The sequence below is a fragment of the Lactuca serriola genome, chromosome 8, assembly GCF_051521515.1.
Source record: "Lactuca serriola cultivar US96UC23 chromosome 8, Lser_US96UC23_V15, whole genome shotgun sequence".
In the NCBI taxonomy this organism is placed as follows: domain Eukaryota; kingdom Viridiplantae; phylum Streptophyta; class Magnoliopsida; order Asterales; family Asteraceae; genus Lactuca; species Lactuca serriola.
Window position 1 is genome coordinate 326,540,775 of NC_136415.1, and position 13,847 is coordinate 326,554,621.

At 37.1% G+C, this 13,847-nt stretch overlaps 1 non-coding gene across 1 annotated transcript; it reads left to right on the top strand.

Moving 5' to 3' along the window:
- Nucleotides 1-13,035: 13,035 nt before the first annotated feature.
- Nucleotides 13,036-13,142, top strand: LOC145071595 (small nucleolar RNA R71). The gene has a single exon (XR_013690600.1). It is a non-coding gene; the product is annotated as a small nucleolar RNA R71 (small nucleolar RNA).
- The last annotated feature ends 705 nt before the right edge of the window (nucleotides 13,143-13,847 follow it).

Genomic DNA, 13,847 nt, shown 5'->3' on the forward strand with positions numbered 1-13,847 from the left:
CTGATAAACTTACCTTATACACTAATTGTAGCTTTGAGCTTTTTGGGAATTGGGCGTTGATAGAATGGCACAAAAATTTGTATGGTCTTGGGGCAGTGAAATGTTGCTAGACGTTCACCACTGTCTATATCAGTATAATATGAGTCATGTGCAAGTGGGAGATTAAAAGGTCTAGTTTGCTCAAGAGTCATATTAAAGTGATATTGCTAAATAACATATGATACTAATGGGTCATACTAACAACAACTTGATACAATTGATTATTTATTAGAAATTGATTTTTAATAAATATTCAATAAAACTCTTATAATTAAATTGGAAATTATTTGTTTCATGGAAATAATAATTTTCGTTAGCAAGTAACATTATATTATTTCATATGGTATGAATTAATAAGTCATGCATAACTTTTTGGACTAGTTGGAAACATTTTGTCTTTTACTCAAAAGACAAAGTTTATATTTTATAAGCCTTGAGTTTATAAAATTTAAACTAACTTTCATATTTTTATATATAATTTCGAGATTTTCATGAAAGGAAGAGAAGTATGGCTTTCCAATTTGTTTATTAAAAAGGTACAAGCATGGGAGAAGGCATGCTTGGACATGGTTATGACATTGGCAGAAGTTTGTCTAAAGTTGAAGGAACTAATGGTTATTAACTTCAGTTAATGCATATAAATAAGAGGGCTTGCACTTGGCTTCTTTGCTTATTCCTTCCATGAGGCATATGGCCCAAACCTCTTTCTCTCTAGTTTTGGTTTGAAAACTTGAAGAACACTTGCATCTTCAAGCCTTCTTTAAGTTCATATTGGTTATGAACTTAAAGCTTAAGGGTTTAAGAGTTTTTGACTGACATCTACATCAAGTTGAGTCATTGTTGGTGTCTCAAAGGTTCCACATTCTTCATCAACTTCCAAGCCTCCTAAGAGGACCCAAAGAACTTCAAAGGTTGTTATTTCTTAAACTCTTCTTTGGTTAGTGTTTTAATCTTTCTATAACTTTCAAGAAGATCCTTGGTGGGTATAAAATGTTTATGTTATTTCAAAAATTAAAGTATTCTGTTGCCATATTTTTCAATTTTATGAAACTATTTTTGAACTAAAAAATTTCAACATTGGCACCCTCAAAATGCAAGAACTTTTAGGCCAACTTTAGGAATTCTTGGAAAAATGATTCATTCGTCCAAACTCCTCACCATGGGGTGCACAGGTCTTATTCGTAAAGTAGAATGATGGGTCGATGTGAATGTGCATCGATTACAGAGAACTGAATAAACTAACCATCAAAAATTGATACCCCTCCAACGAATAGATGATTTGTTTGATCAACTTCATTGTGCCTCGTACTTCTTAAAGATTGATCTTCGATCAGGATACCACCAATTAAGAGTACAACATGAATATGTTCCCAAAACTGTATTTTGGACTTACTACGAACACTATGAATTCCTAGTTATACCTTTCGGGCTAACTAACACACCAACTTCCTTCATATCTTATGAATAGGATTTGTTGACCGTACTTTGACAAATTTGTGATTGTGTTCATTGACGACATACTACTCTATTCCCCAAACAAAGAAGAGCATGAGTGACACCTTAGACTTGTGTTAGAACTGTTGAAAGATCAGAAAATATTCGCCAAGTTCTCTAAATGTGAATTTTGGATTAGGGAGGTATGATTCCTTGGTGATGTGGTTGGAGAAGAGGTAATACATGTGGATCCCACCAAAGATGAAGCTGTTAATAAATGGGAAGCCCCAAGAACCCTACAAAAAATCTGACAATATCTAGGATTGGCAGGTTATTATAGGTGCTTTATTGAGAACTTCTCCAGGATTTCCTAACCACTGACCATCATAACCCAAAAGGATAGGAAATTTGTATGGGGAGAACCCCAGGAAGATGCCTTCCAATTGCTAAAACATAAGTTGTCTATTGCACTAGCTCTGGCTCTGCCAGAAGGCGTTGACAACTTATTGCAACGCATCACACCAAGGTCTAGGTTGCGTACTGATGCAGAAGACAAGGTTATTGCCTATGCGTTAAGGAAATTGAAAGTTCATGAGAAGAACTACACAACACACGATCTAGAGTTAGGAGCAGTGGTATTCGCTCTTAAGATCTGGAGAAACTACTTTTACGAAACCAAGTGTACTATATATACTGATCACAAAATCCTACAACACATCTTGGATTAGAAAATGCTTAACATGAGGCAGATGCGGTGGGTGGAATTACTCAATGACTATGATTGTGATATTAAATACCATCCAAGAAATACCAATGTTGTAGCCGATGCACTAAGCAGTAAGGAAAAGATGAAACCCTCATGAGCACACGCCTTCGGACCCATTGTTCAGACCATTTTGAAGTCCCAGATCCTTGCTGCTGAAGGTGAAGCATTAAAAACCGAGAACTTAAAACACAAAACCCTACACGACCTAGAACAAAGACTTGAAACATGGTCAGATGGAGTGAGATACTTCAAGAATAGGGTGTGGATACCAAAGGTCGATGAATTATAAGAGGCAATCTTAAAGGATGCCCATAATTCTCAGTACTCGATTGTAACATCCCGAAATATCAAGAGTAGAGTTGAAGGGCTAAAAGAGTAAATTGGGAAAGAGCGACTCGGCGAGTCCATGTGCGGACTCGGCGAGTAGAGTCGCGACTTGGTCGCGTGTTAAGTGGCCGACTCGGCGAGTCAGAGTAATGGACTCGGCGAGTAGGCGCTGTGTGGAGAAAACCCTAATTCTCGGGGTTGAGCCCTATATAAAGAACATAACATCCATTCCCCCAGCCTCCTTACTAATCCTCAAGTCCAGAAACCCTAACCCTTGTGTGTGAGTGGATCAAGTGCATTTGGAAGCTTGGAGAAGCAATTGTTGAGGAAATCATGAAGGGTAAGAGGCTTGGAGCAAAGGGGCTTTGCTTGGATTCGAGTTTCATTGCAGTTGGGGCGTTCCTTCGAGGTAATATCTCGTTTTTGAGCTGCTATTTCTTAGATGCATCGTTTTGGGGGTGTTAGAGACCATATCCTTGGATGTATTGGAGTTTAGAGGTTAGATCTGAGGTTGCTACCTCAGATCTGGAATGGAGAAGGGTTGGAATGCATGAAAGTCCCTGTTTGTGAGTGGTTGATGGAGCTATTTTGTCCCAAACCCAAACCCTAGAGTGAAAATGCATAGATCTCTTTGGATTCACGTAAAGTTTGCCACTTTACGTGATGGATGAGTTGTAGGAGGCTAGATCTATGTTTTGGATCAATTGCATGGCATGGAATGCTTCTGTATGAGTTCAGACCGGTGGTACTCGGCGAGTCACATGGGTGGACTCGACGAGTTGCTTGATGATGAGCTGGAACTCGACGAGTTGGAAGAACAACTCGGCGAGTTGGATGAAGATGGCCTGGAACTCGGCGAGTTGTATGAACAACTCGGCGAGTAGGTTGAAGATAGCCTTAGACTCGGCGAGTCTGCTGTTGGACTCGGCGAGTCTTGTCGAAGAGTCCCAATATTTTCTGGTTGAGTCGAGAATCGGCGAGTCAAGGGATGACTCGGTGAGTTGTGTGCGAGTGGACTCAGAGTTGTAGGACTCGGCGAGTCTCGGGGTGACTCGGTGAGTTGAGTCGCGGATTGGGGAAGTTCTGAGCATGGGGATTCGACGAGTCGACGGGTTGACTCGGCGAGCAGGGTCAACCAGGAGGGTTGACTTTGACTGAGGACTTTGACTTTGACCAAGAGTTGACCGTTGACTTTTAGGGGTTGGTCAGCGATGTGGCCTTTGGGCCAAGAGAGGGGTAAAATAGTCTTTTACCCTTAAGAGGGTGCCATGAGAGGGTTGATTCTAGTCTCGAGAGTTATATTCATGAGAGTATATGCCTTACGTGTTAGGCGGCGGCGAGTTCGAGATTCAAGTGTGGGGATATTTGCTTTCTGCTTGCCAGGTGAGTCTTCTCACTATACTTTACCTTGAGTAGGTAACCAGAGTTATGTGACAGAGTATTTGTATGCTATGTACGTTATGTGTTGTACTGCATTATTTCTATATGATTTATGCTGTGCATATTTTCAGAGTTGGAACCGGAGGGTTCCTAGAGTTAGAACCGGAAGGTTCACAGAGTTAGAACCAGAGGGTTCACAGCGCAGGGTCCACGGACCCACAGAGTTATAGCCTCGTGTGGCTAATATGTGTTGTGTGTGGTATTTTGGGGAAACTCACTAAGCTTCGTGCTTACAGTGTTTTGTTTTATGTATGTGTTTCAGGTTTCTTTCAGGACCACGGGACGGCACCGGCTTGATTGTACACACCAGAGAAAGAGTCATGTTTTGAGGATCCTGGTTTTCTATACAAGTGAAAATGGAGTCATGTTTTGAGGATCCTGGTTTTCTATACAAGTGAAAATGGAGTCATGTTTTGTAATTCGATTATGAATGAGATTTTAAACAAGTGTTTCTAAGAATTAAACGATTATTTTTAAATGAAAAATTGTCTGAAATTTTCGGTGTTACATCGATCCACCTAGGAGTTGATAAAATGTACTTGGATCTAAAGTAATACTCTTGGTTGCATGGAATGAAGAAAGATATTGTCTTATACATAGGGAAATGTCTAACGTGTTCAAAGGTTAAGGCCGAACACCAAAATCCTTTTGGGTTGCTCGAACAACCCAAAATACCTCAATAGAAATGGGAACAAATACCCATGGAATTCATTACGAAATTGCCTAGAACCAAGAAGGGACACAATTCTATTTGGGTGCTGGTGGACAAACTGATGAAATTTGCACAGTTTCTTCCCATCCACGAAGAATACCGAATGGAAAAGCTTTCCCAAATTTACATAGATGAGATTGTAGTATGTTGATGCGATCGAATAGCTGCACCTAATTTTACCTACTATTCTACTAGCTATTCGACCCAGGGCAGTGTACCCTCTCGCAAATAGTATAACACAAAAGTCGGGTATCGATCTTAGGGAACGGGATTAATTATTTAACCTATTCACAATTAAATTAACCTAAAATTCTAAGCAAAAGTAAAAGGTTTTTTTTTATCTAATTTTTCAAGTTTAGACAAACTTAAATTCTCAACAACTATTCAACCAAATATTAAAAACACTTATATTAGTTTGAATCCACTTTCCCTCAATGGTTTAGTTGTCAATTATTACAATTCCCGTTGGTTACCAGTTATTATATTATTAGCAATTCAAGTCCAAATATACTAATGATGAATTAATTCATGTAGAGCTATGCATGGTCATACATAATTAAACACATAATCAATTATTAGAAAGGATTGGAGCTATGAAATATTTAGTTAACAAACACAATTATGGTCATAATATGTGTTCTCCAGCATAGCCAAATTCAATACTTTAATTACTTATCTAAGATTGGTTCGATCTTAGCTTTAATAATCTAATGTTCACTAAATTATTAGGTAATCAAATTCATGCGGATTAATGGTCACTAACTACACATAATATGAATTAAAGCAATCTAGTATCAAATTAAGCATGCTAGGTATAAACAATCAAACACAAGACATTAACCAACTAGGAAAATCTATATTAACATAACCAAACCATGAGTTCCAACTTCATCCAGCTAACAGAAGCAGCTAGATTTAGCTACTCACAAACAAACAAGTAGACTTCATAATTAAAGACATAGTAATGTACCGAACTAAAAATTAAGAATGATCTTCTTCTTCCTCCTTGGTTTCTGCCTTCTTTTCTTTTGAAAAACGTCTCTGGAAACTCTATATTTGTCCAGCCAACCTCCAAAACCCGTAAGTACCAAGGATATATATACTCATCGTGAATTTGAACTCCACGTCGTGAAGTAGGACTCCACGTCGTAACTTTGGATGAATCCTTATCGGGCAAGGATTTCGACTTTCCGTGTACTCATCTTCCATAATTGTCCATACCACGTCGTGTAAATGAAGTCCGAGATATGTATTCCGTTGTTTACGTGGATTTTCTTTTCTTTAATTCTCCAAGCCTCTAAAGTTTAATCTCTTGTCGCTTTTAGTCCTTGTTCTTCAAGAATGCTCCTTCTAGCTGCAAAATACAATTTTAATCTTATAAGTACCACTTATCTATGCAAATAACCATAATATTAGTCAAAAAAACATTCAAATATTACCTAAAAATATGTATAAATATGGGAATATCAAACACCCTACACTTATCTTTTGCTTGCCATCAAGGAAAACTAATTATTTTTAATTCAAACCTTCATCACTAGCATCACATAAAACAATCCATTTTGAACTCGGTCATTATACCAAGACCTCAATGCACATATTTGTGTCTAAATCTCCTAATAGCTTCCCCAATCCTAAATACTCACAATCCTTATGAACCTTCACTCCTTAGCTTATATGACACTCATTTCTGCAACCCTCCGAATCAATCCTCAGAAATCTTTCTTAAACTCAAGGTATTTTTGGTTAAGCTACCCAAGCATACATAATCTAGAAATTACAACTTTAGATACCATAATGGAGCTCTTGGAATTCTTCACTTCTTTGATATTTGATATTTGATTTCTTTGATTTCACCACCTTTTTGTTTGATATTTGGTATCTTCGACTTTTGATTGTTTGGAATTTTGATCTTTTGATTTTCATACTTTGATAGCTCCAAAAATTTTCAAAATTTTGGTAATTTCTCTCTCTTTCTTTATATATATATATATATATATATATATATATATATATATATATATATATATATATATATATATATAACACTCACTTTTTTCTTTCATAACCTCATGCTTAAGCAAGGGAGCTTAACTTCAACCTTTATTGGTAAGAGGTATTAGTCTAAGTGCAATGACTATATAGGTTATCCTAGATAGATTTTAGGTACAGGCTGCAAAACTTATTATGCCATATAAACTACCAGATTACCTTTCATATCTCATGACTTTTCACTAGAAATGGGAAGCCACAAGTAGGGGTGAGCATAGTGCAGTTTTTGGCCAAAATCGAACTGAAAACCGCAACTTTGATTTTTTGAAATTTAGAAACCGTACTGTTCAGTTTTTATGCGGTTCGGTTTTTGTGGTTTTTTGTGGTTCGTTTTTTTTTTTTTTTTTTTGCGGTTTTTTGTTAGTTTTTTTTGGGTTTTCATTTTGCCTTTTTACTAAAACTCAAGTAAGTCGGCAAGTTACTTTGACTCAGATGAGGAATGCTAATCATTTTTTGGAGATGAACCGATACCACCACCTCTTTGTTTGAAATCAAATTACATAACCACTCATCCAACATGTTTCTAATGCTTGAACATAATACAAATTTAATATAATATTTGTTTCACATGTACATGCAACAATATCAATTAATGTATTTATAAAAATGATACTATCATCACTAATACTCTTCGCATTTAAATGTTAAAAAATGTCATAAACATTATTTGTTATTTTAAATACCACTGACTGTATGCTTAAAAATATACAATCATCATCCGATAGATAAGATAGATATTTATATTTATGGAAATTTTAATTGTCATAAGTTCTTGCTTCTTACAAATATCAACACTTAATATATATATATATATATATATATATATATATATATATATATATTAAGTGTTGATATTTGTAAGAACCAAGAACTTATGACAATTATATATATATATATATATATATATATATATATATATATATATATGTGTGTGTGTGTGTGTGTGTGTGTGTGGTGCGGTTCGGTTTTTTGCGGTTTTTGAAAAACTAAAAACCGCACCATCGGTTTTCATTTTGGTTTTGGTTTATGCGGTTTTTTTGGTTCGCGGTTCGGTTTTTGCTCAGCCCTAGCCACAAGTATACTATAACATATGTTGGCTCAATTAAATATCTGAGCTCGTATCGGATCCTCCCACACAACACTAACAACTTAAGTTTAAACTAATACTAGATTTAATTTTTAGATTATTATTTCTAAATTTTCAAAATTTTAAATTTTAAATTTTTTAGAAATTTACTTAAAATGTTTTAGCAATTTACTTTTTTGACCCCTACCCACACTTATTACATACAATGTCCTCATTGTATGCATAATATAATTTAAAAATAATAAAAAAGGAGAAAAATGAACAGACTCCCCTGGGGTAATAGTGGTGAGATCGAATTCTTGATGCGTGTGGAAAATTTCGAACATTTTGAAAATGGACATATTCAGTTATGGATAATGGAACTTGGATCTTCAATGAGTGAGATACGTAAGTGTGCCGGAAAAATATGAATTTGAGACTTTAATCTTCAACAAATGTAGTGTAGAAAATCTTCAAAGCATAATAGACCAATGTGGGAAAGCATACACCACATTGCATGGTGTAGAGAAGAAGAGAAATGTGACTTATGAATTCCACGTCGTGGTGTAGGAATAAACGGCGTGGCTTCGAGTAATGACCTTTTCTGAATTCCCGATTTATACTTAAGCCACGACGTGTAGTTGATGTCCATGTCGTGGAAATTGGACGTCACATTTTACATAATCTGTAAATCAAGATAGATGTAACTTGATTAAATAACTTTTAGATGCTATTAAAACTCTCAAACTTCGTAACTCTTCACTACTTCTTTCTCTAACGAATATAACGCCACAGTTATCAAAGAAAGTGGGTCTCAAATCATAACTTTAAATGACACGGCCTCTCTCGGAAACTCCTATCTCTAACTCTCAACTTCTCGTTCACGAAAACTCACAAAATCTGCAACAAAACAAGTTATAGAAAAGAAAAAAAATCATCCATCATTCGGTTACAAGTTTTAAACATATAATAACAAACTTCAAAAACCAAATAAAAACATAAAAATAGAAACTAATAATCATCGTCATCGCCTTGAGCTCCACTAGTTCCTGCTCCATCTCCACCCCTGATCTGATAATTACTCCATGTAGGACAAATGATAATGATCCCCCAAGTGAGGTGGTTGCTCAATGTTAAAGTGTCGGACCATGTTTTCCATTGTTCTCCTAATCCAATTCATACTCAAAGATAATTGGTCAAAATAACCACCCAAAGCCTCTCCTCCAAAACTAGCTCCTCCCGTGGGTACATTATGATGCACCGGTTGTCCTCTCTCTCCTCGGGCTCTCATATTCCTCCTCCTAGGCCTAAGTTGTTCTCCTTGTTGCCCTATAGGTTGTTCATCATCCTCCAGTGGTATCACAAAACTCCTCCAACATTCACCACAACCCGCATTACACTTAAAACTTAGATAGTTAAGTCATTGTCCGGAAAGCGCATGAGGTTCCTAGTAAAATTAGGACTCAAGATACCATTAGACTGGGCAAGTCGGGTGATTAAGTGTCCACTCATAATGGGACTACTGGGTCTAGAACTAGTCGCCTTCCTCCCCATGAACCGCGCAAGCATATAAGGGATGTCACAAAAATACCGGGTGTAATTATGCTCCACAAATGAAACAAATTCTGAAATGGCACTTTATCTACATGATTTTTATGATTGATCGAGAAGGTGATGAGGCGATGCAAAAAACGATAAATGGGATTTTGGATTTGTCCTTCGCATGCATCACGAGAATTATACTCGTGATTCGAAATGGTTCTCCAAAACTGGACATCAAAAATCCCGGAGGTGAAATCTCGAACACACCCTTGTAAAACTAGAAAAAAATGGTGATTGTGTTTCCTCCTCGGTGTAAAGTCCTATGCCCCATGCAAATTCTATAAGGCTACACTCGCGGTACACACCTTCCAATCAAAAAGCAAGTGCCCGGTTGTAGTTAGGATCGGTTGTCTTATCCTCAAAATCTACGGTAGCGAAGAACTCCACCGATAATTCCCAATAAACAGGTTCTTGAATAGAAAACAGACCCCCCAATCGTTACACATGAATATAAAGCCATCTCCCACAAATAATTTTGTCCAATACCTTTCCAACTCCATAACCATACCAACCCCGCGTAACCATACCCAATCCACAATCGGAGCAATCGCGAACTCGTGGTTGTACAACCACCCCAAATGATTTTCATAATTAGTTAACATAGCACAAGAGAGGTTTTGAGGGAACCGGTAGAGTAGGTGAATACTCGACATATCAATAGGGTCTTGTGCTTGAGGAACTGCCCTTTGAGGACCCATTTTTCCTGAAATGACGAAAAACAAACAAAAAAAACCAAAACAACCAAGAGATTAAATTGTAAAGCAAAACAGGAAACTGGTCGCCCATATTCCACTTCGTGGTTTTCCGATCCACGTCGTGGGCTTGATTCGTGTCGTGACTTCTGGTCAGTCCCAGGAAGGTCAAAACTAACCAAAAATTTTACTTGTGGTTTGTTAATCTTGTCAATCTATGGCTTTGTGTAACACATGCAATGCAAAATTATCAATCAAACAACTCAATTTTTGGTATTTCATCTCTACGAAAAACCCTAACCACTAAAGGCATAAAATGAGGGGAAAGTAACATGATTACTGAATGTAACAGTTACCAATTGCAGATAGGAGACAAATAAAACAAAAATCATGGAAGTGGAATGCAAAAAATCGAGTGTGGGGTTTGGTCGTTCTTTGTCCGTGCGTGTGGTAAGAAAATGGGGATGGTCAAAGTGAGATATCCTATACTGGTCCCCCCCCCCCCCCCCGGCCGATTTTTTAAAGTCCACGTCGTGGGTTCATGGCCACTTTGTGGGCTTGTCTGTTGGGCATAGAATAATCGGGCCAATTGGATTCACAACGAGGTGGGCTTTTGACCCATGATGTTTTGACAAGATTTTCATATAAAAGTCCAAAAGTTATTCCTTAAAACCTTAATTTTATTTCTAAAAGTTCTTTCAGGAAATATTTAAGAACCCCCAAACTTAATTTCTGCCTTTTCTAAACGTTAAGATGACTTAGATGATTATTATCCTAAAAATAAACTAAAAACGCAAAAACTAAAAATGTAAAATGAAAAGAAATTCAAACCGAGCTCAGGTTGCCTCCCGAGAAGCGCTTCTTTTTATTGGAGTCATGAGTCAGACTCCATGCCACCTCATGTTGAACTTATTGGAGTGTTCATCACCAATTGCATCTTTTGCTCCTTCCACCTTTCTTTTGTAAGCTTGAACTCTTCTAAGATATGCCCTTTTAGAATTTTCCTTTTTACCTTTCGCATAACCTTCTTTGAGCTATCTCTTAATTCCTTTATTCTCCTTAAGTTTATCTTCCACTTTTGCCTCATTCTTTAGCTCCACGGGTACCATCTTCTTGTCCCAAGTTAGTATCTTTTCTTCGGAGGTAACCTCGTCTTCATCATTTGATATTAAGTCTTCTTCACTCTCCTTGCTTACCCAAGATGTTGGAGTTTTATAAGCAATTACTTCAAAAACAAGTGGAACGAATGCTCTTGGTTTAGTGCGTTTAACTTGTTGAATTGACTTAAGCTCTTTTTCCATTATCTTCTCCAACTCTTCAAGATCATCTTCTTCATTAATGTTGAAGACTTCACCTTGAACATCATTGCCTTGAAAACCATCTTCTACTCCAAAAGTAGCTTCATCATATCCAACTCTCAAAGTAAGTTTGGACTCGCAAATATCAACCAAGGCTCTAGCAGTATTTAGTCAAGTGGAGAAACAAATTTCCCAATTTTTACGAAAATATCTTCCACAATACCCCTAGGATGTGTTACTGAACGATTGGCCATGTGAATTTTCATTCTTGTATCCTTCAAATCCGAAAGATTTAGCTTTTGATAGAACGAGTAAAGCATTAGATTTATGCTAGCTTCGGAATCAGCTAAAGCATAAGTCTTAAAATTATTCCCAAACTGACATGGAAGAGTGAGGCATCCAGGATCTCCCATCTTCTTTGGTAACTCTCCCATAATCACTATATAACTCTACTCACTAAGAATTACCTTGGAATTCTTCTCTAACTGTTGGCGAGTATTGATTAAATCTTGTAAAAACTTCGCATATTCAGGAACTTTAGATAATGAATCAATGAAAGGAGTATTTATTGGAATACCCTTCACTTTTTGCATAAAATTCAAATGCTCCTGCTCTAGTGGATGAATTTTAGCTTGAGAAGGAAAAGGTAACAGAGGACGATAGACTCGAACATCCTTAAAATTTTTCTGATTAGACCCTCTCCACATCATGGAGGTTGGATCCCCACGTCATGAATCTGATGTTTCAGTAATATTCTTTTCTTCTAATCGTGACTTCTTAGGCTTGGGTCCGATCTAGATGGATTGACTTCTAGTGCTTCAAGGAACTCAGAGATGGTATCCTTTTCAGTTTCTATTACCATTACATGTGATTGAGGCTTTTTCTTGGGAATTTTTGGAGATAATTTTTCTTGTACAAAAGTAGTTAGTTGACCTAGTTGGACTTCAATATTTTGGATTGATGATTGCTGATTTCTTAGCAAGGCTTGTTGTTCCTTCATGAGATTTTGATGTTCCCTTATCACTGCATCTGTCTCATCTTGTCTTTTGTCGGAAGCCTCCATAAATATATGTAACATAAACTCAAGATCAACTTTCTTTTCAGGAGGTGGTTGTTCTTTTTGGTAGAAGTCTCGGTCAGTCTGCCTATATTTTTCTTCTTTCAGGTTCTTATATTCGTCATATGGTAACCACTCCTTCTTTGGTTTCCTCCAATTTTCATCATACTTATCTCCACTCGAGTAGCAAACTTGCACCTTTTTCTTTCCATTTTCATCCAAGTGGCAATCTTTTGTTAAGTGTGGACCATTACATCATTCACAACCAACTCTAATAGCATGAATTGATTGGCTCATCTTGGTCATTCTCATGTCCATGGTGTCAAGCATAACTAGTACATCAGCCATGTATTCAAAATTTCCTCCCCCAATTCCTTTAACCCCATCATGTCTTGGATTATGGTACTCACGAGAATGCTTCAAGAACTCTTCAATCAACTCCATTACTTCAGCCATATTTTTCTTCGTAAGTGGTCCTTGAGAATTTAGGAGTTGCCTTGTCATGACATTCACCCCGTCATAAAACTTAGACACTTATTGTTGTATGTTAAGGTCATTTTGAGGGAAGTTTCTTAGTAGCCCTTTATAACGTTCCCATGCCTCATAAAGCGACTCACCTGGTTGTTGCTCAAAGTTGGCTATTGCCTTCTTGAGTTTAGATATCTTTGATGGTGGGCAAAATTGTTCTAGAAATTGCTCATGTATTTGTGCCCAAGTAGTAATTGCACCGGGTGGAAGTGCTTTGAACCAATCTTTTTCACCCCCCTTAAAAGTAACGGGAAGCATCCTTAACAAAAATGTCTCTCTTGGAACATTCAGGACATTGAAATAGTCTGTAATGTCATTGATCTTATCTAGGTGCTTATAAGCATTCTCATGATCCTTCCCAGAAAATGGTATGTCCTTAAGTGTAGTAAGAATGTGTACTTTCAACTCGAATGTTGCAGTGGCGGGAATTGCGGGTTGTACCAGACCAGGACCAACATTGTCTCTAATTTGCTTCATGTATGCTCCCATGGACATATCAACAATGTCTACCATCTTGTTTTTTGGCTCGTCTTCAAAATTTCTTTCTTCAAACTCGGGTTCAATCTCGTATTCGATATCTTTAGGATTTGGATTTTGTTCAAGGATTTCAATCTTGCTCCCTTCCTTCTTCTGACTACTAGAATCACCACATTATTTCCATTCTTCTTTCCAAAAACCGATTTAAGGTCCTTGAAATTTGACTTCTTTGGCGTTTAGTTGAATCGTACGAAGTTTTGTACGGGCGTAAATTTTGTTTCCCGATTTGTTGGCTGGAGGTGGGTGATAGACAGTTAATGAAGTTGGATATAGTTCAAGAGAGCACTGACAAGATCA